The sequence below is a fragment of the Ambystoma mexicanum genome, chromosome 13 (assembly GCF_040938575.1).
Source record: "Ambystoma mexicanum isolate Mex_15411 chromosome 13, UKY_AmexF1_1, whole genome shotgun sequence".
Taxonomy (NCBI): domain Eukaryota; kingdom Metazoa; phylum Chordata; class Amphibia; order Caudata; family Ambystomatidae; genus Ambystoma; species Ambystoma mexicanum.
In genome coordinates, this window is record NC_090938.1 from 358,185,841 (window position 1) to 358,212,235 (window position 26,395).

General features: G+C 43.3%; 30 non-coding genes across 30 annotated transcripts; 7 read left to right on the forward strand and 23 right to left on the reverse strand.

The window, feature by feature from the left end:
* Positions 1-315: 315 nt before the first annotated feature.
* Positions 316-392, reverse strand: TRNAS-GCU (transfer RNA serine (anticodon GCU)). The gene has a single exon. It is a non-coding gene; the product is annotated as a tRNA-Ser (tRNA).
* Positions 393-872: 480 nt separating this feature from the next.
* Positions 873-967, forward strand: TRNAI-UAU (transfer RNA isoleucine (anticodon UAU)). The gene is made up of 2 exons: positions 873-910; positions 932-967. It is a non-coding gene; the product is annotated as a tRNA-Ile (tRNA).
* Positions 968-2,466: 1,499 nt separating this feature from the next.
* Positions 2,467-2,538, reverse strand: TRNAT-CGU (transfer RNA threonine (anticodon CGU)). The gene has a single exon. It is a non-coding gene; the product is annotated as a tRNA-Thr (tRNA).
* Positions 2,539-3,084: 546 nt separating this feature from the next.
* TRNAS-GCU (transfer RNA serine (anticodon GCU)) lies at positions 3,085-3,166 on the reverse strand. The gene has a single exon. It is a non-coding gene; the product is annotated as a tRNA-Ser (tRNA).
* Positions 3,167-3,853: 687 nt separating this feature from the next.
* Positions 3,854-3,925, reverse strand: TRNAT-UGU (transfer RNA threonine (anticodon UGU)). The gene has a single exon. It is a non-coding gene; the product is annotated as a tRNA-Thr (tRNA).
* Positions 3,926-4,390: 465 nt separating this feature from the next.
* Positions 4,391-4,467, reverse strand: TRNAI-GAU (transfer RNA isoleucine (anticodon GAU)). Its single transcript has one exon. It is a non-coding gene; the product is annotated as a tRNA-Ile (tRNA).
* A 480-nt stretch (positions 4,468-4,947) lies between these two features.
* On the forward strand, positions 4,948-5,042 carry TRNAI-UAU (transfer RNA isoleucine (anticodon UAU)). The gene is made up of 2 exons: positions 4,948-4,985; positions 5,007-5,042. It is a non-coding gene; the product is annotated as a tRNA-Ile (tRNA).
* A 1,499-nt stretch (positions 5,043-6,541) lies between these two features.
* On the reverse strand, positions 6,542-6,613 carry TRNAT-CGU (transfer RNA threonine (anticodon CGU)). Its single transcript has one exon. It is a non-coding gene; the product is annotated as a tRNA-Thr (tRNA).
* Positions 6,614-7,159: 546 nt separating this feature from the next.
* Positions 7,160-7,236, reverse strand: TRNAS-GCU (transfer RNA serine (anticodon GCU)). Its single transcript has one exon. It is a non-coding gene; the product is annotated as a tRNA-Ser (tRNA).
* Positions 7,237-7,716: 480 nt separating this feature from the next.
* On the forward strand, positions 7,717-7,811 carry TRNAI-UAU (transfer RNA isoleucine (anticodon UAU)). Its single transcript has 2 exons — positions 7,717-7,754; positions 7,776-7,811. It is a non-coding gene; the product is annotated as a tRNA-Ile (tRNA).
* A 731-nt stretch (positions 7,812-8,542) lies between these two features.
* Positions 8,543-8,624, reverse strand: TRNAS-GCU (transfer RNA serine (anticodon GCU)). Its single transcript has one exon. It is a non-coding gene; the product is annotated as a tRNA-Ser (tRNA).
* Positions 8,625-10,002: 1,378 nt separating this feature from the next.
* TRNAT-CGU (transfer RNA threonine (anticodon CGU)) lies at positions 10,003-10,074 on the reverse strand. The gene has a single exon. It is a non-coding gene; the product is annotated as a tRNA-Thr (tRNA).
* A 546-nt stretch (positions 10,075-10,620) lies between these two features.
* TRNAS-GCU (transfer RNA serine (anticodon GCU)) lies at positions 10,621-10,702 on the reverse strand. The gene has a single exon. It is a non-coding gene; the product is annotated as a tRNA-Ser (tRNA).
* A 680-nt stretch (positions 10,703-11,382) lies between these two features.
* On the reverse strand, positions 11,383-11,454 carry TRNAT-UGU (transfer RNA threonine (anticodon UGU)). Its single transcript has one exon. It is a non-coding gene; the product is annotated as a tRNA-Thr (tRNA).
* A 465-nt stretch (positions 11,455-11,919) lies between these two features.
* On the reverse strand, positions 11,920-11,996 carry TRNAS-GCU (transfer RNA serine (anticodon GCU)). Its single transcript has one exon. It is a non-coding gene; the product is annotated as a tRNA-Ser (tRNA).
* A 480-nt stretch (positions 11,997-12,476) lies between these two features.
* On the forward strand, positions 12,477-12,571 carry TRNAI-UAU (transfer RNA isoleucine (anticodon UAU)). The gene is made up of 2 exons: positions 12,477-12,514; positions 12,536-12,571. It is a non-coding gene; the product is annotated as a tRNA-Ile (tRNA).
* Positions 12,572-14,059: 1,488 nt separating this feature from the next.
* On the reverse strand, positions 14,060-14,131 carry TRNAT-CGU (transfer RNA threonine (anticodon CGU)). The gene has a single exon. It is a non-coding gene; the product is annotated as a tRNA-Thr (tRNA).
* Positions 14,132-14,677: 546 nt separating this feature from the next.
* Positions 14,678-14,759, reverse strand: TRNAS-GCU (transfer RNA serine (anticodon GCU)). Its single transcript has one exon. It is a non-coding gene; the product is annotated as a tRNA-Ser (tRNA).
* A 687-nt stretch (positions 14,760-15,446) lies between these two features.
* TRNAT-UGU (transfer RNA threonine (anticodon UGU)) lies at positions 15,447-15,518 on the reverse strand. Its single transcript has one exon. It is a non-coding gene; the product is annotated as a tRNA-Thr (tRNA).
* A 1,022-nt stretch (positions 15,519-16,540) lies between these two features.
* On the forward strand, positions 16,541-16,635 carry TRNAI-UAU (transfer RNA isoleucine (anticodon UAU)). The gene is made up of 2 exons: positions 16,541-16,578; positions 16,600-16,635. It is a non-coding gene; the product is annotated as a tRNA-Ile (tRNA).
* Positions 16,636-17,365: 730 nt separating this feature from the next.
* On the reverse strand, positions 17,366-17,447 carry TRNAS-GCU (transfer RNA serine (anticodon GCU)). Its single transcript has one exon. It is a non-coding gene; the product is annotated as a tRNA-Ser (tRNA).
* Positions 17,448-18,134: 687 nt separating this feature from the next.
* Positions 18,135-18,206, reverse strand: TRNAT-UGU (transfer RNA threonine (anticodon UGU)). The gene has a single exon. It is a non-coding gene; the product is annotated as a tRNA-Thr (tRNA).
* Positions 18,207-19,228: 1,022 nt separating this feature from the next.
* TRNAI-UAU (transfer RNA isoleucine (anticodon UAU)) lies at positions 19,229-19,323 on the forward strand. The gene is made up of 2 exons: positions 19,229-19,266; positions 19,288-19,323. It is a non-coding gene; the product is annotated as a tRNA-Ile (tRNA).
* Positions 19,324-20,822: 1,499 nt separating this feature from the next.
* Positions 20,823-20,894, reverse strand: TRNAT-CGU (transfer RNA threonine (anticodon CGU)). Its single transcript has one exon. It is a non-coding gene; the product is annotated as a tRNA-Thr (tRNA).
* A 546-nt stretch (positions 20,895-21,440) lies between these two features.
* On the reverse strand, positions 21,441-21,517 carry TRNAS-GCU (transfer RNA serine (anticodon GCU)). The gene has a single exon. It is a non-coding gene; the product is annotated as a tRNA-Ser (tRNA).
* Positions 21,518-21,997: 480 nt separating this feature from the next.
* TRNAI-UAU (transfer RNA isoleucine (anticodon UAU)) lies at positions 21,998-22,092 on the forward strand. Its single transcript has 2 exons — positions 21,998-22,035; positions 22,057-22,092. It is a non-coding gene; the product is annotated as a tRNA-Ile (tRNA).
* Positions 22,093-22,823: 731 nt separating this feature from the next.
* TRNAS-GCU (transfer RNA serine (anticodon GCU)) lies at positions 22,824-22,905 on the reverse strand. The gene has a single exon. It is a non-coding gene; the product is annotated as a tRNA-Ser (tRNA).
* Positions 22,906-24,294: 1,389 nt separating this feature from the next.
* On the reverse strand, positions 24,295-24,366 carry TRNAT-CGU (transfer RNA threonine (anticodon CGU)). Its single transcript has one exon. It is a non-coding gene; the product is annotated as a tRNA-Thr (tRNA).
* Positions 24,367-24,912: 546 nt separating this feature from the next.
* TRNAS-GCU (transfer RNA serine (anticodon GCU)) lies at positions 24,913-24,994 on the reverse strand. Its single transcript has one exon. It is a non-coding gene; the product is annotated as a tRNA-Ser (tRNA).
* Positions 24,995-25,681: 687 nt separating this feature from the next.
* Positions 25,682-25,753, reverse strand: TRNAT-UGU (transfer RNA threonine (anticodon UGU)). The gene has a single exon. It is a non-coding gene; the product is annotated as a tRNA-Thr (tRNA).
* Positions 25,754-26,395: the final 642 nt, after the last annotated feature.

Here is a 26,395-nt window from a genome sequence, read left to right on the forward strand (position 1 = left end):
GTGCGTATTCCGTGCAATTTTAGGGTGACTAATGAGGAGATGTGATGCGTGAAAGTTGAAAAAAACATGTACATGGCAGCAGAGAGACAATATGGATATTACCTTTGCTTTTTTAAATTTCTATCCGGATTCTGGCTCAAAGGGTAGTCAAGCACAGCAGATTGCATTCCTGCCAGTAACACGACAACCTTGTTTGTGTCCTTCTTAATCAACTAACATGCATATTTTCACTTTTGTCTGTATGTTCTTTGAAAGCCAATGGCAATGGTGCTTAGAGCAATGCAGATGTTTAAAAAAGATTTCAAAAGTTAAAATCGACAAAGGTGGGATTCGAAACCACGCGTGTACAGTAGATTAGCAGTCCATCGCCTTAACCACTCGGCCACCTCGTCTACAGGGATTATGTTAGGCATTCAAGTCTTTACAGGTAATAACACAAACATCTTCAAAATAGAACCACAATGCGTTCCTTGTTGAGGTACATCCAGCCGTTTGCAGGAAAACTGCCTCACTTGCTGTTGAGAAAAATTCATCAAAGTCCTGGGGTGTTTATAGGCATCGCCAAGATGACATTGGGAGGTGTTTCAATTGACACGTGTTGAATATGAGGAAGAGCATCATGCTGGCTCCAGTGGCACTGCCTGCAGCATGACAAAAATGTAGAAGGGACATTTGACTGCACCATTGGCTGAACATCAGTGACAAAGTGTATATCAGGCTAAAAGGTAAGCTCCAGTGGCACAATATGGGCACTACAAGGCACCCATAATTTGGTGTCAGCTAAAAAGACAATGCCAGAGCTTGTGGGTGCTTTTGTACACTTGTGTGTGTGTTTGTGGGTGTAGTTTCATGTCGAAAACCAAAACACAGCAGCTCCAGTGGCGCAATCGGTTAGCGCGCGGTACTTATACAGCAGTACATGCAGTGAGCAATGCCGAGGTTGTGAGTTCAAGCCTCACCTGGAGCAACTTTGGAACTTTTTACTAATTCACCTCAAAACTGAATTATTGAACCAATAAATGTTCTGGACATTTTTTGGTTCACCTCAAGGTTTCCTTGATTGTCAGTTAATGTTGTATGACAGCTCCTCTGCCTTTTAGACATGGAATACTCATTGCAAGTTATTTATGGGGTGTTTGCGCTTTAAATACAGCTACGGAGGGTTTTTGAAAATAGAACAGAAAATAAAAAATGTCAACTGTTATTATACTCCATTTTCTGCTGAGCACCACTTACGGAAGACATTTGTAAAGGTAGAAAAAGGGTTACTGGAGTAGGATCCAGGAGACAATATCAACTTACAAAGAATAATGTTGTCTATTTACTGCATTATCGCCTTTGAAGCAAACCTCTGAGAATAAATACCCTTTCACTAATCAGGCAGTCACTTTGATAAAATCAAGCAGAACAAGGATGCTGATAGGAACTCGCCTCATTTGCATATGGGCTAGGGCTTCTGGGAGCCATGAGAATTAGGAGTTGAAGGTTTTGCAGATCGAGATTGCTAAAGGGCTGGGCATTTGCACAGACCTCTCCATGCCTGATTGGTGCCGAAGGTTAGTTGCAAGTGGTCCCCTGCTCACCCTACCTTACACAGGGCCATGCCCAGTTAGGCCCCTCAGGGCTAGGCCCGGCAGGGCTAAGCCCGGCGTTTGTCAGGCGTTCGTCAGGCGAAGTGCCTGGACCCCTGCTCATCATACCTCAGAATCTGGTCTAGCTATTGCAGACATGGGGAATGGTGCTTATATCCCATTGACAGCACCCACAAGCTGCATACTAATAGCCAATGATGTGTGAATGCGGTCAGGGTAGCAGACATATAGAACAATTGGGTGGGTTCGCTTCCGAACTGGATGCACAGGAGCAGGAGAGAATGGCTGTTGGCGATGTATGCAACTTGCTCTGCGTGAACACATCTACTGACCCCTTCCCCTACACACACGGGCACATACACACACACACACACACATAGCCATTGGAGCTATGCAGAGCTAATCAGAAAGATTGGTAATCATTAGAACATGAAAGATATGTGTTCATTTTTTAATAAACTTGTGGACTCCCGCAGAAACGGAGGGACTCACATCTCTAATTGAGGCTTGCTTACCTCTATACAAATGTGTTTGCTGGCTGTCTTTCTTCAACTGGTATGTGCGGTTGTGTCTGTCTTTGTCTTTCAACACGCCTGGCACGTTTACATTATCAAAGAGATGATTGTATGGAGATGGGGAACACCCCTCCGTTGCATTGTGAACTTGAACAGTCTTTTCACCAAAGCAGCTACATGCGACATTGCAAGGTTTTTGTCAGTCTTTGCCTGAAAACATTAGGCCTTCCTCTCGAACTCTATTTCACTCCTTCTGTGGAAGACTTCAATTATGAGGATGCATCCCGTCATAAAAGGTTCTCTGTAGATGGTGCAACTCTGGCTTCTCTTCCCCGTGCTTTTTGAAAATAATCCGCCCGAGGCCCTGATGAGGTTTGAACTCATGACCCCTGGTTTACGAGACCAGTGCTCTGCCACTGAGCTACAAGGCCACCTGCTGCTTGCTCACAGCCAACAACAGAAAGTGCAAAGAAACCATGGGTTTTACCTAGGTAGATCTCCAGGTATATGAATTTCTGGTTGTGTAAAAATGGCTGTATATCTCTGCATGTGTTCAGTACGTCATCATACATCTGATTTGCGAAAGCGTGTGTGCTTATGTTGGTGATACATTGTCGGTATGCGTTTGAGTATGTACTTTTACGGGTATGTATGTATTGAGTAGGATGCTGAACAGGTTCATGAGTTTAGATAGCAGGTCAGAATGATGGCAAAAGGAACATGTAAAAGGCAGACAACTAAAAGAAAAAAGAATTTGGGATGTAAGCTTGGGAGTTTACTAACTGCGCTGATTTTGGCTCCTATAATAGTAAAGAATGGAAACCTACGAGGAAAGTCTTTGACTAATTTCATTCTCCGCCTGCACCAATGAACTTATTTTTACATCTCTATTTCCATATCTGTACTCATTCCTGTCTTTCACAGGGAGGTTGAAAGACTTTGGTCTATGTTTAAATGCAGACTATAAAGAAAAAATACGACGAAGGTGGGATTCGAACCCACGCGTGCAGAGCACAATGGATTAGCAGTCCATCGCCTTAACCACTCGGCCACCTCGTCTGTTTGGGAACGGTGCTCGAGTCCCATGCTTAAAGAAGAGATAAAACAATGGTGGTGCAAAGTCAGTGAAAAATAGATCATGTTTGTCATAATAGAAACAAGATCGTTGACTCGTTCTTCCTTACCCGGCCATTGATAGATAAACACATCAAGTTGAAGTTCAGAAAAATATAACAAGAGCTCCTGGAGGGTTCACAACACTAATCCAGAGGAAGGTGCTTGAGCTTCCGTATGGCACACCATTAGTAGTAAAACCAGCATAACGCAAGCTCCAGTTTCCCAGTGTTTGGCATCATTCAACGTTTCCAGCCAAGATCAAAGTTCAGATGCTGCTGCTTCCTGTGATGTCATTGAATTTAAATAGTGAGTGATGGCAATAACCCTTTTCCAATTAAATTTTGCCACATCAACGTCCCTGAAAATAGAGAAAGGCGTGCAACCCAGAACCGCTGTACTGTTCAATAGAGTAAGGGCTTCACCGTGATCATCTGCATCTGTCATCACAAGATTATCAAGGTCTTTTTCTTGAAGAAATTAGGTCCAGAAAGCCGACCTTCCCCACAGACTATTCAGACACCTTGCGCTTGTGGCTTTGTTATAGGCCCGAATCCATTGGTAAAAGGTTGCACAGGTACAATGTGCAATATCAGTTCCTATTCAACAATGTTCAAGAAAATTACCATTTGGAGGCCCTGATGAGGATCGAACTCACGACCCCTGGTTTACAAGACCAGTGCTCTGCCACTGAGCTACAGAGCCCCTCAGGTTATGACGCATAACAGCAACACAACGAGCACACAACATGATGTTTACTGGGTAGACATATTTGAAGGGTGTGTGAGAATGTATGTATATGATTGTGATTTGACCTGTTTTTTTCTGGCCGATTTTTTGAGGAGCAGCTAATTTGTGCGTATTCCGTGCAATTTTAGGGTGACTAATGAGGAGATGTGATGCGTGAAAGTTGAAAAAAACATGTACATGGCAGCAGAGAGACAATATGGATATTACCTTTGCTTTTTTAAATTTCTATCCGGATTCTGGCTCAAAGGGTAGTCAAGCACAGCAGATTGCATTCCTGCCAGTAACACGACAACCTTGTTTGTGTCCTTCTTAATCAACTAACATGCATATTTTCACTTTTGTCTGTATGTTCTTTGAAAGCCAATGGCAATGGTGCTTAGAGCAATGCAGATGTTTAAAAAAGATTTCAAAAGTTTAAATCGACAAAGGTGGGATTCGAAACCACGCGTGTACAGTAGATTATCAGTCCATCGCCTTAACCACTCGGCCACCTCGTCTACAGGGATTATGTTAGGCATTCAAGTCTTTACAGGTAATAACACAAACATCTTCAAAATAGAACCACAATGCGTTCCTTGTTGAGGTACATCCAGCCGTTTGCAGGAAAACTGCCTCACTTGCTGTTGAGAAAAATTCATCAAAGTCCTGGGGTGTTTATAGGCATCGCCAAGATGACATTGGGAGGTGTTTCAATTGACACGTGTTGAATATGAGGAAGAGCATCATGCTGGCTCCAGTGGCACTGCCTGCAGCATGACAAAAATGTAGAAGGGACATTTGACTGCACCATTGGCTGAACATCAGTGGCAAAGTGTATATCAGGCTAAAAGGTAAGCTCCAGTGGCACAATATGGGCACTACAAGGCACCCATAATTTGGTGTCAGCTAAAAAGACAATGCCAGAGCTTGTGGGTGCTTTTGTACACTTGTGTGTGTGTTTGTGGGTGTAGTTTCATGTCGAAAACCAAAACACAGCAGCTCCAGTGGCGCAATCGGTTAGCGCGCGGTACTTATACAGCAGTACATGCAGTGAGCAATGCCGAGGTTGTGAGTTCAAGCCTCACCTGGAGCAACTTTGGAACTTTTTACTAATTCACCTCAAAACTGAATTATTGAACCAATAAATGTTCTGGACATTTTTTGGTTCACCTCAAGGTTTCCTTGATTGTCAGTTAATGTTGTATGACAGCTCCTCTGCCTTTTAGACATGGAATACTCATTGCAAGTTATTTATGGGGTGTTTGCGCTTTAAATACAGCTACGGAGGGTTTTTGAAAATAGAACAGAAAATAAAAAATGTCAACTGTTATTATACTCCATTTTCTGCTGAGCACCACTTACGGAAGACATTTGTAAAGGTAGAAAAAGGGTTACTGGAGTAGGATCCAGGAGACAATATCAACTTACAAAGAATAATGTTGTCTATTTACTGCATTATCGCCTTTGAAGCAAACCTCTGAGAATAAATACCCTTTCACTAATCAGGCAGTCACTTTGATAAAATCAAGCAGAACAAGGATGCTGATAGGAACTCGCCTCATTTGCATATGGGCTAGGGCTTCTGGGAGCCATGAGAATTAGGAGTTGAAGGTTTTGCAGATCGAGATTGCTAAAGGGCTGGGCATTTGCACAGACCTCTCCATGCCTGATTGGTGCCGAAGGTTAGTTGCAAGTGGTCCCCTGCTCACCCTACCTTACACAGGGCCATGCCCAGTTAGGCCCCTCAGGGCTAGGCCCGGCAGGGCTAAGCCCAGCGTTTGTCAGGCGTTCGTCAGGCGAAGTGCCTGGACCCCTGCTCATCATACCTCAGAATCTGGTCTAGCTATTGCAGACATGGGGAATGGTGCTTATATCCCATTGACAGCGCCCACAAGCTGCATACTAATAGCCAATGATGTGTGAATGCGGTCAGGGTAGCAGACATATAGAACAATTGGGTGGGTTCGCTTCCGAACTGGATGCACAGGAGCAGGAGAGAATGGCTGTTGGCGATGTATGCAACTTGCTCTGCGTGAACACATCTACCGACCCCTTCCCCTACACACACGGGCACATACACACACACACACACACATAGCCATTGGAGCTATGCAGAGCTAATCAGAAAGATTGGTAATCATTAGAACATGAAAGATATGTGTTCATTTTTTAATAAACTTGTGGACTCCCGCAGAAACGGAGGGACTCACATCTCTAATTGAGGCTTGCTTACCTCTATACAAATGTGTTTGCTGGCTGTCTTTCTTCAACTGGTATGTGCGGTTGTGTCTGTCTTTGTCTTTCAACACGCCTGGCACGTTTACATTATCAAAGAGATGATTGTATGGAGATGGGGAACACCCCTCCGTTGCATTGTGAACTTGAACAGTCTTTTCACCAAAGCAGCTACATGCGACATTGCAAGGTTTTTGTCAGTCTTTGCCTGAAAACATTAGGCCTTCCTCTCGAACTCTATTTCACTCCTTCTGTGGAAGACTTCAATTATGAGGATGCATCCCGTCATAAAAGGTTCTCTGTAGATGGTGCAACTCTGGCTTCTCTTCCCCGTGCTTTTTGAAAATAATCCGCCCGAGGCCCTGATGAGGTTTGAACTCATGACCCCTGGTTTACGAGACCAGTGCTCTGCCACTGAGCTACAAGGCCACCTGCTGCTTGCTCACAGCCAACAACAGAAAGTGCAAAGAAACCATGGGTTTTACCTAGGTAGATCTCCAGGTATATGAATTTCTGGTTGTGTAAAAATGGCTGTATATCTCTGCATGTGTTCAGTACGTCATCATACATCGGATTTGCGAAAGCGTGTGTGCTTATGTTGGTGATACATTGTCGGTATGCGTTTGAGTATGTACTTTTACGGGTATGTATGTATTGAGTAGGATGCTGAACAGGTTCATGAGTTTAGATAGCAGGTCAGAATGATGGCAAAAGGAACATGTAAAAGGCAGACAACTAAAAGAAAAAAGAATTTGGGATGTAAGCTTGGGAGTTTACTAACTGCGCTGATTTTGGCTCCTATAATAGTAAAGAATGGAAACCTACGAGGAAAGTCTTTGACTAATTTCATTCTCCGCCTGCACCAATGAACTTATTTTTACATCTCTATTTCCATATCTGTACTCATTCCTGTCTTTCACAGGGAGGTTGAAAGACTTTGGTCTATGTTTAAATGCAGACTATAAAGAAAAAATACGACGAAGGTGGGATTCGAACCCACGCGTGTACAGCAGATTAGCAGTCCATCGCCTTAACCACTCGGCCACCTCGTCTACAGGGATTATGTTAGGCATTCAAGTCTTTACAGGTAATAACACAAACATCTTCAAAATAGAACCACAATGCGTTCCTTGTTGAGGTACATCCAGCCGTTTGCAGGAAAACTGCCTCACTTGCTGTTGAGAAAAATTCATCAAAGTCCTGGGGTGTTTATAGGCATCGCCAAGATGACATTGGGAGGTGTTTCAATTGACACGTGTTGAATATGAGGAAGAGCATCATGCTGGCTCCAGTGGCACTGCCTGCAGCATGACAAAAATGTAGAAGGGACATTTGACTGCACCATTGGCTGAACATCAGTGGCAAAGTGTATATCAGGCTAAAAGGTAAGCTCCAGTGGCACAATATGGGCACTACAAGGCACCCATAATTTGGTGTCAGCTAAAAAGACAATGCCAGAGCTTGTGGGTGCTTTTGTACACTTGTGTGTGTGTTTGTGGGTGTAGTTTCATGTCGAAAACCAAAACACAGCAGCTCCAGTGGCGCAATCGGTTAGCGCGCGGTACTTATATAGCAGTACATGCAGTGAGCAATGCCGAGGTTGTGAGTTCAAGCCTCACCTGGAGCAACTTTGGAACTTTTTACTAATTCACCTCAAAACTGAATTATTGAACCAATAAATGTTCTGGACATTTTTTGGTTCACCTCAAGGTTTCCTTGATTGTCAGTTAATGTTGTATGACAGCTCCTCTGCCTTTTAGACATGGAATACTCATTGCAAGTTATTTATGGGGTGTTTGCGCTTTAAATACAGCTACGGAGGGTTTTTGAAAATAGAACAGAAAATAAAAAATGTCAACTGTTATTATACTCCATTTTCTGCTGAGCACCACTTACGGAAGACATTTGTATGGCTGTATATCTCTGCATGTGTTCAGTACGTCATCATACATCTGATTTGCGAAAGCGTGTGTGCTTATGTTGGTGATACATTGTCGGTATGCGTTTGAGTATGTACTTTTACGGGTATGTATGTATTGAGTAGGATGCTGAACAGGTTCATGAGTTTAGATAGCAGGTCAGAATGATGGCAAAAGGAACATGTAAAAGGCAGACAACTAAAAGAAAAAAAGAATTTGGGATGTAAGCTTGGGAGTTTACTAACTGCGCTGATTTTGGCTCCTATAATAGTAAAGAATGGAAACCTACGAGGAAAGTCTTTGACTAATTTCATTCTCCGCCTGCACCAATGAACTTATTTTTACATCTCTATTTCCATATCTGTACTCATTCCTGTCTTTCACAGGGAGGTTGAAAGACTTTGGTCTATGTTTAAATGCAGACTATAAAGAAAAAATACGACGAAGGTGGGATTCGAACCCACGCGTGCAGAGCACAATGGATTAGCAGTCCATCGCCTTAACCACTCGGCCACCTCGTCTGTTTGGGAACGGTGCTCGAGTCCCATGCTTAAAGAAGAGATAAAACAATGGTGGTGCAAAGTCAGTGAAAAATAGATCATGTTTGTCATAATAGAAACAAGATCGTTGACTCGTTCTTCCTTACCCGGCCATTGATAGATAAACACATCAAGTTGAAGCTCAGACATTTGTAAAGGTAGAAAAAGGGTTACTGGAGTAGGATCCAGGAGACAATATCAACTTACAAAGAATAATGTTGTCTATTTACTGCATTATCGCCTTTGAAGCAAACCTCTGAGAATAAATACCCTTTCACTAATCAGGCAGTCACTTTGATAAAATCAAGCAGAACAAGGATGCTGATAGGAACTCGCCTCATTTGCATATGGGCTAGGGCTTCTGGGAGCCATGAGAATTAGGAGTTGAAGGTTTTGCAGATCGAGATTGCTAAAGGGCTGGGCATTTGCACAGACCTCTCCATGCCTGATTGGTGCCGAAGGTTAGTTGCAAGTGGTCCCCTGCTCACCCTACCTTACACAGGGCCATGCCCAGTTAGGCCCCTCAGGGCTAGGCCCGGCAGGGCTAAGCCCGGCGTTTGTCAGGCGAAGTGCCTGGACCCCTGCTCATTATACCTCAGAATCTGGTCTAGCTATTGCAGACATGGGGAATGGTGCTTATATCCCATTGACAGCGCCCACAAGCTGCATACTAATAGCCAATGATGTGTGAATGCGGTCAGGGTAGCAGACATATAGAACAATTGGGTGGGTTCGCTTCCGAACTGGATGCACAGGAGCAGGAGAGAATGGCTGTTGGCGATGTATGCAACTTGCTCTGCGTGAACACATCTACCGACCCCTTCCCCTACACACACGGGCACATACACACACACACACACACATAGCCATTGGAGCTATGCAGAGCTAATCAGAAAGATTGGTAATCATTAGAACATGAAAGATATGTGTTCATTTTTTATTAAACTTGTGGACTCCCGCAGAAACGGAGGGACTCACATCTCTAATTGAGGCTTGCTTACCTCTATACAAATGTGTTTGCTGGCTGTCTTTCTTCAACTGGTATGTGCGGTTGTGTCTGTCTTTGTCTTTCAACACGCCTGGCACGTTTACATTATCAAAGAGATGATTGTATGGAGATGGGGAACACCCCTCCGTTGCATTGTGAACTTGAACAGTCTTTTCACCAAAGCAGCTACATGCGACATTGCAAGGTTTTTGTCAGTCTTTGCCTGAAAACATTAGGCCTTCCTCTCGAACTCTATTTCACTCCTTCTGTGGAAGACTTCAATTATGAGGATGCATCCCGTCATAAAAGGTTCTCTGTAGATGGTGCAACTCTGGCTTCTCTTCCCCGTGCTTTTTGAAAATAATCCGCCCGAGGCCCTGATGAGGTTTGAACTCATGACCCCTGGTTTACGAGACCAGTGCTCTGCCACTGAGCTACAAGGCCACCTGCTGCTTGCTCACAGCCAACAACAGAAAGTGCAAAGAAACCATGGGTTTTACCTAGGTAGATCTCCAGGTATATGAATTTCTGGTTGTGTAAAAATGGCTGTATATCTCTGCATGTGTTCAGTACGTCATCATACATCTGATTTGCGAAAGCGTGTGTGCTTATGTTGGTGATACATTGTCGGTATGCGTTTGAGTATGTACTTTTACGGGTATGTATGTATTGAGTAGGATGCTGAACAGGTTCATGAGTTTAGATAGCAGGTCAGAATGATGGCAAAATGAACATGTAAAAGGCAGACAACTAAAAGAAAAAAGAATTTGGGATGTAAGCTTGGGAGTTTACTAACTGCGCTGATTTTGGCTCCTATAATAGTAAAGAATGGAAACCTACGAGGAAAGTCTTTGACTAATTTCATTCTCCGCCTGCACCAATGAACTTATTTTTACATCTCTATTTCCATATCTGTACTCATTCCTGTCTTTCACAGGGAGGTTGAAAGACTTTGGTCTATGTTTAAATGCAGACTATAAAGAAAAAATACGACGAAAGTGGGATTCGAACCCACGCGTGCAGAGCACAATGGATTAGCAGTCCATCGCCTTAACCACTCGGCCACCTCGTCTGTTTGGGAACGGTGCTCGAATCCCATGCTTAAAGAAGAGATAAAACAATGGTGGTGCAAAGTCAGTGAAAAATAGATCATGTTTGTCATAATAGAAACAAGATCGTTGACTCGTTCTTCCTTACCCGGCCATTGATAGATAAACACATCAAGTTGAAGTTCAGAAAAATATAACAAGAGCTCCTGGAGGGTTCACAACACTAATCCAGAGGAAGGTGCTTGAGCTTCCGTATGGCACACCATTAGTAGTAAAACCAGCATAACGCAAGCTCCAGTTTCCCAGTGTTTGGCATCATTCAACGTTTCCAGCCAAGATCAAAGTTCAGATGCTGCTGCTTCCTGTGATGTCATTGAATTTAAATAGTGAGTGATGGCAATAACCCTTTTCCAATTAAATTTTGCCACATCAACGTCCCTGAAAATAGAGAAAGGCGTGCAACCCAGAACCGCTGTACTGTTCAATAGAGTAAGGGCTTCACCGTGATCATCTGCATCTGTCATCACAAGATTATCAAGGTCTTTTTCTTGAAGAAATTAGGTCCAGAAAGCCGACCTTCCCCACAGACTATTCAGACACCTTGCGCTTGTGGCTTTGTTATAGGCCCGAATCCATTGGTAAAAGGTTGCACAGGTACAATATCAGTTCCTATTCAACAATGTTCAAGAAAATTACCATTTGGAGGCCCTGATGAGGATCGAACTCACGACCCCTGGTTTACAAGACCAGTGCTCTGCCACTGAGCTACAGAGCCCCTCAGGTTACGACGCATAACAGCAACACAACGAGCACACAACATGATGTTTACTGGGTAGACATATTTGAAGGGTGTGTGAGAATGTATGTATATGATTGTGATTTGACCTGTTTTTTTCTGGCCGATTTTTTGAGAAGCAGCTAATTTGTGCGTATTCCGTGCAATTTTAGGGTGACTAATGAGGAGATGTGATGCGTGAAAGTTGAAAAAAACATGTACATGGCAGCAGAGAGACAATATGGATATTACCTTTGCTTTTTTAAATTTCTATCCGGATTCTGGCTCAAAGGGTAGTCAAGCACAGCAGATTGCATTCCTGCCAGTAACACGACAACCTTGTTTGTGTCCTTCTTAATCAACTAACATGCATATTTTCACTTTTGTCTGTATGTTCTTTGAAAGCCAATGGCAATGGTGCTTAGAGCAATGCAGATGTTTAAAAAAGATTTCAAAAGTTAAAATCGACAAAGGTGGGATTCGAAACCACGCGTGTACAGTAGATTAGCAGTCCATCGCCTTAACCACTCGGCCACCTCGTCTACAGGGATTATGTTAGGCATTCAAGTCTTTACAGGTAATAACACAAACATCTTCAAAATAGAACCACAATGCGTTCCTTGTTGAGGTACATCCAGCCGTTTGCAGGAAAACTGCCTCACTTGCTGTTGAGAAAAATTCATCAAAGTCCTGGGGTGTTTATAGGCATCGCCAAGATGACATTGGGAGGTGTTTCAATTGACACGTGTTGAATATGAGGAAGAGCATCATGCTGGCTCCAGTGGCACTGCCTGCAGCATGACAAAAATGTAGAAGGGACATTTGACTGCACCATTGGCTGAACATCAGTGACAAAGTGTATATCAGGCTAAAAGGTAAGCTCCAGTGGCACAATATGGGCACTACAAGGCACCCATAATTTGGTGTCAGCTAAAAAGACAATGCCAGAGCTTGTGGGTGCTTTTGTACACTTGTGTGTGTGTTTGTGGGTGTAGTTTCATGTCGAAAACCAAAACACAGCAGCTCCAGTGGCGCAATCGGTTAGCGCGCGGTACTTATACAGCAGTACATGCAGTGAGCAATGCCGAGGTTGTGAGTTCAAGCCTCACCTGGAGCAACTTTGGAACTTTTTACTAATTCACCTCAAAACTGAATTATTGAACCAATAAATGTTCTGGACATTTTTTGGTTCACCTCAAGGTTTCCTTGATTGTCAGTTAATGTTGTATGACAGCTCCTCTGCCTTTTAGACATGGAATACTCATTGCAAGTTATTTATGGGGTGTTTGCGCTTTAAATACAGCTACGGAGGGTTTTTGAAAATAGAACAGAAAATAAAAAATGTCAACTGTTATTATACTCCATTTTCTGCTGAGCACCACTTACGGAAGACATTTGTAAAGGTAGAAAAAGGGTTACTGGAGTAGGATCCAGGAGACAATATCAACTTACAAAGAATAATGTTGTCTATTTACTGCATTATCGCCTTTGAAGCAAACCTCTGAGAATAAATACCCTTTCACTAATCAGGCAGTCACTTTGATAAAATCAAGCAGAACAAGGATGCTGATAGGAACTCGCCTCATTTGCATATGGGCTAGGGCTTCTGGGAGCCATGAGAATTAGGAGTTGAAGGTTTTGCAGATCGAGATTGCTAAAGGGCTGGGCATTTGCACAGACCTCTCCATGCCTGATTGGTGCCGAAGGTTAGTTGCAAGTGGTCCCCTGCTCACCCTACCTTACACAGGGCCATGCCCAGTTAGGCCCCTCAGGGCTAGGCCCGGCAGGGCTAAGCCCAGCGTTTGTCAGGCGAAGTGCCTGGACCCCTGCTCATCATACCTCAGAATCTGGTCTAGCTATTGCAGACATGGGGAATGGTGCTTATATCCCATTGACAGCACCCACAAGCTGCATACTAATAGCCAATGATGTGTGAATGCGGTCAGGGTAGCAGACATATAGAACAATTGGGTGGGTTCGCTTCCGAACTGGATGCACAGGAGCAGGAGAGAATGGCTGTTGGCGATGTATGCAACTTGCTCTGCGTGAACACATCTACTGACCCCTTCCCCTACACACACGGGCACATACACACACACACACACACATAGCCATTGGAGCTATGCAGAGCTAATCAGAAAGATTGGTAATCATTAGAACATGAAAGATATGTGTTCATTTTTTAATAAACTTGTGGACTCCCGCAGAAACGGAGGGACTCACATCTCTAATTGAGGCTTGCTTACCTCTATACAAATGTGTTTGCTGGCTGTCTTTCTTCAACTGGTATGTGCGGTTGTGTCTGTCTTTGTCTTTCAACACGCCTGGCACGTTTACATTATCAAAGAGATGATTGTATGGAGATGGGGAACACCCCTCCGTTGCATTGTGAACTTGAACAGTCTTTTCACCAAAGCAGCTACATGCGACATTGCAAGGTTTTTGTCAGTCTTTGCCTGAAAACATTAGGCCTTCCTCTCGAACTCTATTTCACTCCTTCTGTGGAAGACTTCAATTATGAGGATGCATCCCGTCATAAAAGGTTCTCTGTAGATGGTGCAACTCTGGCTTCTCTTCCCCGTGCTTTTTGAAAATAATCCGCCCGAGGCCCTGATGAGGTTTGAACTCATGACCCCTGGTTTACGAGACCAGTGCTCTGCCACTGAGCTACAAGGCCACCTGCTGCTTGCTCACAGCCAACAACAGAAAGTGCAAAGAAACCATGGGTTTTACCTAGGTAGATCTCCAGGTATATGAATTTCTGGTTGTGTAAAAATGGCTGTATATCTCTGCATGTGTTCAGTACGTCATCATACATCTGATTTGCGAAAGCGTGTGTGCTTATGTTGGTGATACATTGTCGGTATGCGTTTGAGTATGTACTTTTACGGGTATGTATGTATTGAGTAGGATGCTGAACAGGTTCATGAGTTTAGATAGCAGGTCAGAATGATGGCAAAAGGAACATGTAAAAGGCAGACAACTAAAAGAAAAAAGAATTTGGGATGTAAGCTTGGGAGTTTACTAACTGCGCTGATTTTGGCTCCTATAATAGTAAAGAATGGAAACCTACGAGGAAAGTCTTTGACTAATTTCATTCTCCGCCTGCACCAATGAACTTATTTTTACATCTCTATTTCCATATCTGTACTCATTCCTGTCTTTCACAGGGAGGTTGAAAGACTTTGGTCTATGTTTAAATGCAGACTATAAAGAAAAAATACGATGAAGGTGGGATTCGAACCCACGCGTGCAGAGCACAATGGATTAGCAGTCCATCGCCTTAACCACTCGGCCACCTCGTCTGTTTGGGAACGGTGCTCGAGTCCCATGCTTAAAGAAGAGATAAAACAATGGTGGTGCAAAGTCAGTGAAAAATAGATCATGTTTGTCATAATAGAAACAAGATCGTTGACTCGTTCTTCCTTACCCGGCCATTGATAGATAAACACATCAAGTTGAAGTTCAGAAAAATATAACAAGAGCTCCTGGAGGGTTCACAACACTAATCCAGAGGAAGGTGCTTGAGCTTCCGTATGGCACACCATTAGTAGTAAAACCAGCATAACGCAAGCTCCAGTTTCCCAGTGTTTGGCATCATTCAACGTTTCCAGCCAAGATCAAAGTTCAGATGCTGCTGCTTCCTGTGATGTCATTGAATTTAAATAGTGAGTGATGGCAATAACCCTTTTCCAATTAAATTTTGCCACATCAACGTCCCTGAAAATAGAGAAAGGCGTGCAACACAGAACCGCTGTACTGTTCAATAGAGTAAGGGCTTCACCGTGATCATCTGCATCTGTCATCACAAGATTATCAAGGTCTTTTTCTTGAAGAAATTAGGTCCAGAAAGCCGACCTTCCCCACAGACTATTCAGACACCTTGCGCTTGTGGCTTTGTTATAGGCCCGAATCCATTGGTAAAAGGTTGCACAGGTACAATGTGCAATATCAGTTCCTATTCAACAATGTTCAAGAAAATTACCATTTGGAGGCCCTGATGAGGATCGAACTCACGACCCCTGGTTTACAAGACCAGTGCTCTGCCACTGAGCTACAGAGCCCCTCAGGTTACGACACATAACAGCAACACAACGAGCACACAACATGATGTTTACTGGGTAGACATATTTGAAGGGTGTGTGAGAATGTATGTATATGATTGTGATTTGACCTGTTTTTTTCTGGCCGATTTTTTGAGGAGCAGCTAATTTGTGCGTATTCCGTGCAATTTTAGGGTGACTAATGAGGAGATGTGATGCGTGAAAGTTGAAAAAAACATGTACATGGCAGCAGAGAGACAATATGGATATTACCTTTGCTTTTTTAAATTTCTATCCGGATTCTGGCTCAAAGGGTAGTCAAGCACAGCAGATTGCATTCCTGCCAGTAACACGACAACCTTGTTTGTGTCCTTCTTAATCAACTAACATGCATATTTTCACTTTTGTCTGTATGTTCTTTGAAAGCCAATGGCAATGGTGCTTAGAGCAATGCAGATGTTTAAAAAAGATTTCAAAAGTTAAAATCGACAAAGGTGGGATTCGAAACCACGCGTGTACAGCAGATTAGCAGTCCATCGCCTTAACCACTCGGCCACCTCGTCTACAGGGATTATGTTAGGCATTCAAGTCTTTACAGGTAATAACACAAACATCTTCAAAATAGAACCACAATGCGTTCCTTGTTGAGGTACATCCAGCCGTTTGCAGGAAAACTGCCTCACTTGCTGTTGAGAAAAATTCATCAAAGTCCTGGGGTGTTTATAGGCATCGCCAAGATGACATTGGGAGGTGTTTCAATTGACACGTGTTGAATATGAGGAAGAGCATCATGCTGGCTCCAGTGGCACTGCCTGCAGCATGACAAAAATGTAGAAGGGACATTTGACTGCACCATTGGCTGAACATCAGTGGCAAAGTGTATATCAGGCTAAAAGGTAAGCTCCAGTGGCACAATATGGGCACTACAAGGCACCCATAATTTGGTGTCAGCTAAAAAGACAATGCCAGAGCTTGTGGGTGCTTTTGTACACTTGTGTGTGTGTTTGTGGGTGTAGTTTCATGTCGAAAACCAAAACACAGCAGCTCCAGTGGCGCAATCGGTTAGCGCGCGGTACTTATACAGCAGTACATGCAGTGAGCAATGCCGAGGTTGTGAGTTCAAGCCTCACCTGGAGCAACTTTGGAACTTTTTACTAATTCACCTCAAAACTGAATTATTGAACCAATAAATGTTCTGGACATTTTTTGGTTCACCTCAAGGTTTCCTTGATTGTCAGTTAATGTTGTATGACAGCTCCTCTGCCTTTTAGACATGGAATACTCATTGCAAGTTATTTATGGGGTGTTTGCGCTTTAAATACAGCTACGGAGGGTTTTTGAAAATAGAACAGAAAATAAAAAATGTCAACTGTTATTATACTCCATTTTCTGCTGAGCACCACTTACGGAAGACATTTGTATGGCTGTATATCTCTGCATGTGTTCAGTACGTCATCATACATCTGATTTGCGAAAGCGTGTGTGCTTATGTTGGTGATACATTGTCGGTATGCGTTTGAGTATGTACTTTTACGGGTATGTATGTATTGAGTAGGATGCTGAACAGGTTCATGAGTTTAGATAGCAGGTCAGAATGATGGCAAAAGGAACATGTAAAAGGCAGACAACTAAAAGAAAAAAGAATTTGGGATGTAAGCTTGGGAGTTTACTAACTGCGCTGATTTTGGCTCCTATAATAGTAAAGAATGGAAACCTACGAGGAAAGTCTTTGACTAATTTCATTCTCCGCCTGCACCAATGAACTTATTTTTACATCTCTATTTCCATATCTGTACTCATTCCTGTCTTTCACAGGGAGGTTGAAAGACTTTGGTCTATGTTTAAATGCAGACTATAAAGAAAAAATACGACGAAGGTGGGATTCGAACCCACGCGTGCAGAGCACAATGGATTAGCAGTCCATCGCCTTAACCACTCGGCCACCTCGTCTGTTTGGGAACGGTGCTCGAGTCCCATGCTTAAAGAAGAGATAAAACAATGGTGGTGCAAAGTCAGTGAAAAATAGATCATGTTTGTCATAATAGAAACAAGATCGTTGACTCGTTCTTCCTTACCCGGCCATTGATAGATAAACACATCAAGTTGAAGTTCAGAAAAATATAACAAGAGCTCCTGGAGGGTTCACAACACTAATCCAGAGGAAGGTGCTTGAGCTTCCGTATGGCACACCATTAGTAGTAAAACCAGCATAACGCAAGCTCCAGTTTCCCAGTGTTTGGCATCATTCAACGTTTCCAGCCAAGATCAAAGTTCAGATGCTGCTGCTTCCTGTGATGTCATTGAATTTAAATAGTGAGTGATGGCAATAACCCTTTTCCAATTAAATTTTGCCACATCAACGTCCCTGAAAATAGAGAAAGGCGTGCAACCCAGAACCGCTGTACTGTTCAATAGAGTAAGGGCTTCACCGTGATCATCTGCATCTGTCATCACAAGATTATCAAGGTCTTTTTCTTGAAGAAATTAGGTCCAGAAAGCCGACCTTCCCCACAGACTATTCAGACACCTTGCGCTTGTGGCTTTGTTATAGGCCCGAATCCATTGGTAAAAGGTTGCACAGGTACAATGTGCAATATCAGTTCCTATTCAACAATGTTCAAGAAAATTACCATTTGGAGGCCCTGATGAGGATCGAACTCACGACCCCTGGTTTACAAGACCAGTGCTCTGCCACTGAGCTACAGAGCCCCTCAGGTTATGACGCATAACAGCAACACAACGAGCACACAACATGATGTTTACTGGGTAGACATATTTGAAGGGTGTGTGAGAATGTATGTATATGATTGTGATTTGACCTGTTTTTTTCTGGCCGATTTTTTGAGGAGCAGCTAATTTGTGCGTATTCCGTGCAATTTTAGGGTGACTAATGAGGAGATGTGATGCGTGAAAGTTGAAAAAAACATGTACATGGCAGCAGAGAGACAATATGGATATTACCTTTGCTTTTTTAAATTTCTATCCGGATTCTGGCTCAAAGGGTAGTCAAGCACAGCAGATTGCATTCCTGCCAGTAACACGACAACCTTGTTTGTGTCCTTCTTAATCAACTAACATGCATATTTTCACTTTTGTCTGTATGTTCTTTGAAAGCCAATGGCAATGGTGCTTAGAGCAATGCAGATGTTTAAAAAAGATTTCAAAAGTTAAAATCGACAAAGGTGGGATTCGAAACCACGCGTGTACAGCAGATTAGCAGTCCATCGCCTTAACCACTCGGCCACCTCGTCTACAGGGATTATGTTAGGCATTCAAGTCTTTACAGGTAATAACACAAACATCTTCAAAATAGAACCACAATGCGTTCCTTGTTGAGGTACATCCAGCCGTTTGCAGGAAAACTGCCTCACTTGCTGTTGAGAAAAATTCATCAAAGTCCTGGGGTGTTTATAGGCATCGCCAAGATGACATTGGGAGGTGTTTCAATTGACACGTGTTGAATATGAGGAAGAGCATCATGCTGGCTCCAGTGGCACTGCCTGCAGCATGACAAAAATGTAGAAGGGACATTTGACTGCACCATTGGCTGAACATCAGTGGCAAAGTGTATATCAGGCTAAAAGGTAAGCTCCAGTGGCACAATATGGGCACTACAAGGCACCCATAATTTGGTGTCAGCTAAAAAGACAATGCCAGAGCTTGTGGGTGCTTTTGTACACTTGTGTGTGTGTTTGTGGGTGTAGTTTCATGTCGAAAACCAAAACACAGCAGCTCCAGTGGCGCAATCGGTTAGCGCGCGGTACTTATACAGCAGTACATGCAGTGAGCAATGCCGAGGTTGTGAGTTCAAGCCTCACCTGGAGCAACTTTGGAACTTTTTACTAATTCACCTCAAAACTGAATTATTGAACCAATAAATGTTCTGGACATTTTTTGGTTCACCTCAAGGTTTCCTTGATTGTCAGTTAATGTTGTATGACAGCTCCTCTGCCTTTTAGACATGGAATACTCATTGCAAGTTATTTATGGGGTGTTTGCGCTTTAAATACAGCTACGGAGGGTTTTTGAAAATAGAACAGAAAATAAAAAATGTCAACTGTTATTATACTCCATTTTCTGCTGAGCACCACTTACGGAAGACATTTGTAAAGGTAGAAAAAGGGTTACTGGAGTAGGATCCAGGAGACAATATCAACTTACAAAGAATAATGTTGTCTATTTACTGCATTATCGCCTTTGAAGCAAACCTCTGAGAATAAATACCCTTTCACTAATCAGGCAGTCACTTTGATAAAATCAAGCAGAACAAGGATGCTGATAGGAACTCGCCTCATTTGCATATGGGCTAGGGCTTCTGGGAGCCATGAGAATTAGGAGTTGAAGGTTTTGCAGATCGAGATTGCTAAAGGGCTGGGCATTTGCACAGACCTCTCCATGCCTGATTGGTGCCGAAGGTTAGTTGCAAGTGGTCCCCTGCTCACCCTACCTTACACAGGGCCATGCCCAGTTAGGCCCCTCAGGGCTAGGCCCGGCAGGGCTAAGCCCAGCGTTTGTCAGGCGTTCGTCAGGCGAAGTGCCTGGACCCCTGCTCATCATACCTCAGAATCTGGTCTAGCTATTGCAGACATGGGGAATGGTGCTTATATCCCATTGACAGCGCCCACAAGCTGCATACTAATAGCCAATGATGTGTGAATGCGGTCAGGGTAGCAGACATATAGAACAATTGGGTGGGTTCGCTTCCGAACTGGATGCACAGGAGCAGGAGAGAATGGCTGTTGGCGATGTATGCAACTTGCTCTGCGTGAACACATCTACCGACCCCTTCCCCTACACACACGGGCACATACACACACACACACACACATAGCCATTGGAGCTATGCAGAGCTAATCAGAAAGATTGGTAATCATTAGAACATGAAAGATATGTGTTCATTTTTTAATAAACTTGTGGACTCCCGCAGAAACGGAGGGACTCACATCTCTAATTGAGGCTTGCTTACCTCTATACAAATGTGTTTGCTGGCTGTCTTTCTTCAACTGGTATGTGCGGTTGTGTCTGTCTTTGTCTTTCAACACGCCTGGCACGTTTACATTATCAAAGAGATGATTGTATGGAGATGGGGAACACCCCTCCGTTGCATTGTGAACTTGAACAGTCTTTTCACCAAAGCAGCTACATGCGACATTGCAAGGTTTTTGTCAGTCTTTGCCTGAAAACATTAGGCCTTCCTCTCGAACTCTATTTCACTCCTTCTGTGGAAGACTTCAATTATGAGGATGCATCCCGTCATAAAAGGTTCTCTGTAGATGGTGCAACTCTGGCTTCTCTTCCCCGTGCTTTTTGAAAATAATCCGCCCGAGGCCCTGATGAGGTTTGAACTCATGACCCCTGGTTTACGAGACCAGTGCTCTGCCACTGAGCTACAAGGCCACCTGCTGCTTGCTCACAGCCAACAACAGAAAGTGCAAAGAAACCATGGGTTTTACCTAGGTAGATCTCCAGGTATATGAATTTCTGGTTGTGTAAAAATGGCTGTATATCTCTGCATGTGTTCAGTACGTCATCATACATCGGATTTGCGAAAGCGTGTGTGCTTATGTTGGTGATACATTGTCGGTATGCGTTTGAGTATGTACTTTTACGGGTATGTATGTATTGAGTAGGATGCTGAACAGGTTCATGAGTTTAGATAGCAGGTCAGAATGATGGCAAAAGGAACATGTAAAAGGCAGACAACTAAAAGAAAAAAGAATTTGGGATGTAAGCTTGGGAGTTTACTAACTGCGCTGATTTTGGCTCCTATAATAGTAAAGAATGGAAACCTACGAGGAAAGTCTTTGACTAATTTCATTCTCCGCCTGCACCAATGAACTTATTTTTACATCTCTATTTCCATATCTGTACTCATTCCTGTCTTTCACAGGGAGGTTGAAAGACTTTGGTCTATGTTTAAATGCAGACTATAAAGAAAAAATACGACGAAGGTGGGATTCGAACCCACGCGTGTACAGCAGATTAGCAGTCCATCGCCTTAACCACTCGGCCACCTCGTCTACAGGGATTATGTTAGGCATTCAAGTCTTTACAGGTAATAACACAAACATCTTCAAAATAGAACCACAATGCGTTCCTTGTTGAGGTACATCCAGCCGTTTGCAGGAAAACTGCCTCACTTGCTGTTGAGAAAAATTCATCAAAGTCCTGGGGTGTTTATAGGCATCGCCAAGATGACATTGGGAGGTGTTTCAATTGACACGTGTTGAATATGAGGAAGAGCATCATGCTGGCTCCAGTGGCACTGCCTGCAGCATGACAAAAATGTAGAAGGGACATTTGACTGCACCATTGGCTGAACATCAGTGGCAAAGTGTATATCAGGCTAAAAGGTAAGCTCCAGTGGCACAATATGGGCACTACAAGGCACCCATAATTTGGTGTCAGCTAAAAAGACAATGCCAGAGCTTGTGGGTGCTTTTGTACACTTGTGTGTGTGTTTGTGGGTGTAGTTTCATGTCGAAAACCAAAACACAGCAGCTCCAGTGGCGCAATCGGTTAGCGCGCGGTACTTATATAGCAGTACATGCAGTGAGCAATGCCGAGGTTGTGAGTTCAAGCCTCACCTGGAGCAACTTTGGAACTTTTTACTAATTCACCTCAAAACTGAATTATTGAACCAATAAATGTTCTGGACATTTTTTGGTTCACCTCAAGGTTTCCTTGATTGTCAGTTAATGTTGTATGACAGCTCCTCTGCCTTTTAGACATGGAATACTCATTGCAAGTTATTTATGGGGTGTTTGCGCTTTAAATACAGCTACGGAGGGTTTTTGAAAATAGAACAGAAAATAAAAAATGTCAACTGTTATTATACTCCATTTTCTGCTGAGCACCACTTACGGAAGACATTTGTATGGCTGTATATCTCTGCATGTGTTCAGTACGTCATCATACATCTGATTTGCGAAAGCGTGTGTGCTTATGTTGGTGATACATTGTCGGTATGCGTTTGAGTATGTACTTTTACGGGTATGTATGTATTGAGTAGGATGCTGAACAGGTTCATGAGTTTAGATAGCAGGTCAGAATGATGGCAAAAGGAACATGTAAAAGGCAGACAACTAAAAGAAAAAAAGAATTTGGGATGTAAGCTTGGGAGTTTACTAACTGCGCTGATTTTGGCTCCTATAATAGTAAAGAATGGAAACCTACGAGGAAAGTCTTTGACTAATTTCATTCTCCGCCTGCACCAATGAACTTATTTTTACATCTCTATTTCCATATCTGTACTCATTCCTGTCTTTCACAGGGAGGTTGAAAGACTTTGGTCTATGTTTAAATGCAGACTATAAAGAAAAAATACGACGAAGGTGGGATTCGAACCCACGCGTGCAGAGCACAATGGATTAGCAGTCCATCGCCTTAACCACTCGGCCACCTCGTCTGTTTGGGAACGGTGCTCGAGTCCCATGCTTAAAGAAGAGATAAAACAATGGTGGTGCAAAGTCAGTGAAAAATAGATCATGTTTGTCATAATAGAAACAAGATCGTTGACTCGTTCTTCCTTACCCGGCCATTGATAGATAAACACATCAAGTTGAAGCTCAGACATTTGTAAAGGTAGAAAAAGGGTTACTGGAGTAGGATCCAGGAGACAATATCAACTTACAAAGAATAATGTTGTCTATTTACTGCATTATCGCCTTTGAAGCAAACCTCTGAGAATAAATACCCTTTCACTAATCAGGCAGTCACTTTGATAAAATCAAGCAGAACAAGGATGCTGATAGGAACTCGCCTCATTTGCATATGGGCTAGGGCTTCTGGGAGCCATGAGAATTAGGAGTTGAAGGTTTTGCAGATCGAGATTGCTAAAGGGCTGGGCATTTGCACAGACCTCTCCATGCCTGATTGGTGCCGAAGGTTAGTTGCAAGTGGTCCCCTGCTCACCCTACCTTACACAGGGCCATGCCCAGTTAGGCCCCTCAGGGCTAGGCCCGGCAGGGCTAAGCCCGGCGTTTGTCAGGCGTTCGTCAGGCGAAGTGCCTGGACCCCTGCTCATCATACCTCAGAATCTGGTCTAGCTATTGCAGACATGGGGAATGGTGCTTATATCCCATTGACAGCGCCCACAAGCTGCATACTAATAGCCAATGATGTGTGAATGCGGTCAGGGTAGCAGACATATAGAACAATTGGGTGGGTTCGCTTCCGAACTGGATGCACAGGAGCAGGAGAGAATGGCTGTTGGCGATGTATGCAACTTGCTCTGCGTGAACACATCTACCGACCCCTTCCCCTACACACACGGGCACATACACACACACACACACACATAGCCATTGGAGCTATGCAGAGCTAATCAGAAAGATTGGTAATCATTAGAACATGAAAGATATGTGTTCATTTTTTAATAAACTTGTGGACTCCCGCAGAAACGGAGGGACTCACATCTCTAATTGAGGCTTGCTTACCTCTATACAAATGTGTTTGCTGGCTGTCTTTCTTCAACTGGTATGTGCGGTTGTGTCTGTCTTTGTCTTTCAACACGCCTGGCACGTTTACATTATCAAAGAGATGATTGTATGGAGATGGGGAACACCCCTCCGTTGCATTGTGAACTTGAACAGTCTTTTCACCAAAGCAGCTACATGCGACATTGCAAGGTTTTTGTCAGTCTTTGCCTGAAAACATTAGGCCTTCCTCTCGAACTCTATTTCACTCCTTCTGTGGAAGACTTCAATTATGAGGATGCATCCCGTCATAAAAGGTTCTCTGTAGATGGTGCAACTCTGGCTTCTCTTCCCCGTGCTTTTTGAAAATAATCCGCCCGAGGCCCTGATGAGGTTTGAACTCATGACCCCTGGTTTACGAGACCAGTGCTCTGCCACTGAGCTACAAGGCCACCTGCTGCTTGCTCACAGCCAACAACAGAAAGTGCAAAGAAACCATGGGTTTTACCTAGGTAGATCTCCAGGTATATGAATTTCTGGTTGTGTAAAAATGGCTGTATATCTCTGCATGTGTTCAGTACGTCATCATACATCTGATTTGCGAAAGCGTGTGTGCTTATGTTGGTGATACATTGTCGGTATGCGTTTGAGTATGTACTTTTACGGGTATGTATGTATTGAGTAGGATGCTGAACAGGTTCATGAGTTTAGATAGCAGGTCAGAATGATGGCAAAAGGAACATGTAAAAGGCAGACAACTAAAAGAAAAAAGAATTTGGGATGTAAGCTTGGGAGTTGACTAACTGCGCTGATTTTGGCTCCTATAATAGTAAAGAATGGAAACCTACGAGGAAAGTCTTTGACTAATTTCATTCTCCGCCTGCACCAATGAACTTATTTTTACATCTCTATTTCCATATCTGTACTCATTCCTGTCTTTCACAGGGAGGTTGAAAGACTTTGGTCTATGTTTAAATGCAGACTATAAAGAAAAAATACGATGAAGGTGGGATTCGAACCCACGCGTGCAGAGCACAATGGATTAGCAGTCCATCGCCTTAACCACTCGGCCACCTCGTCTGTTTGGGAACGGTGCTCGAGTCCCATGCTTAAAGAAGAGATAAAACAATGGTGGTGCAAAGTCAGTGAAAAATAGATCATGTTTGTCATAATAGAAACAAGATCGTTGACTCGTTCTTCCTTACCCGGCCATTGATAGATAAACACATCAAGTTGAAGTTCAGAAAAATATAACAAGAGCTCCTGGAGGGTTCACAACACTAATCCAGAGGAAGGTGCTTGAGCTTCCGTATGGCACACCATTAGTAGTAAAACCAGCATAACGCAAGCTCCAGTTTCCCAGTGTTTGGCATCATTCAACGTTTCCAGCCAAGATCAAAGTTCAGATGCTGCTGCTTCCTGTGATGTCATTGAATTTAAATAGTGAGTGATGGCAATAACCCTTTTCCAATTAAATTTTGCCACATCAACGTCCCTGAAAATAGAGAAAGGCGTGCAACACAGAACCGCTGTACTGTTCAATAGAGTAAGGGCTTCACCGTGATCATCTGCATCTGTCATCACAAGATTATCAAGGTCTTTTTCTTGAAGAAATTAGGTCCAGAAAGCCGACCTTCCCCACAGACTATTCAGACACCTTGCGCTTGTGGCTTTGTTATAGGCCCGAATCCATTGGTAAAAGGTTGCACAGGTACAATGTGCAATATCAGTTCCTATTCAACAATGTTCAAGAAAATTACCATTTGGAGGCCCTGATGAGGATCGAACTCACGACCCCTGGTTTACAAGACCAGTGCTCTGCCACTGAGCTACAGAGCCCCTCAGGTTACGACACATAACAGCAACACAACGAGCACACAACATGATGTTTACTGGGTAGACATATTTGAAGGGTGTGTGAGAATGTATGTATATGATTGTGATTTGACCTGTTTTTTTCTGGCCGATTTTTTGAGGAGCAGCTAATTTGTGCGTATTCCGTGCAATTTTAGGGTGACTAATGAGGAGATGTGATGCGTGAAAGTTGAAAAAAACATGTACATGGCAGCAGAGAGACAATATGGATATTACCTTTGCTTTTTTAAATTTCTATCCGGATTCTGGCTCAAAGGGTAGTCAAGCACAGCAGATTGCATTCCTGCCAGTAACACGACAACCTTGTTTGTGTCCTTCTTAATCAACTAACATGCATATTTTCACTTTTGTCTGTATGTTCTTTGAAAGCCAATGGCAATGGTGCTTAGAGCAATGCAGATGTTTAAAAAAGATTTCAAAAGTTAAAATCGACAAAGGTGGGATTCGAAACCACGCGTGTACAGCAGATTAGCAGTCCATCGCCTTAACCACTCGGCCACCTCGTCTACAGGGATTATGTTAGGCATTCAAGTCTTTACAGGTAATAACACAAACATCTTCAAAATAGAACCACAATGCGTTCCTTGTTGAGGTACATCCAGCCGT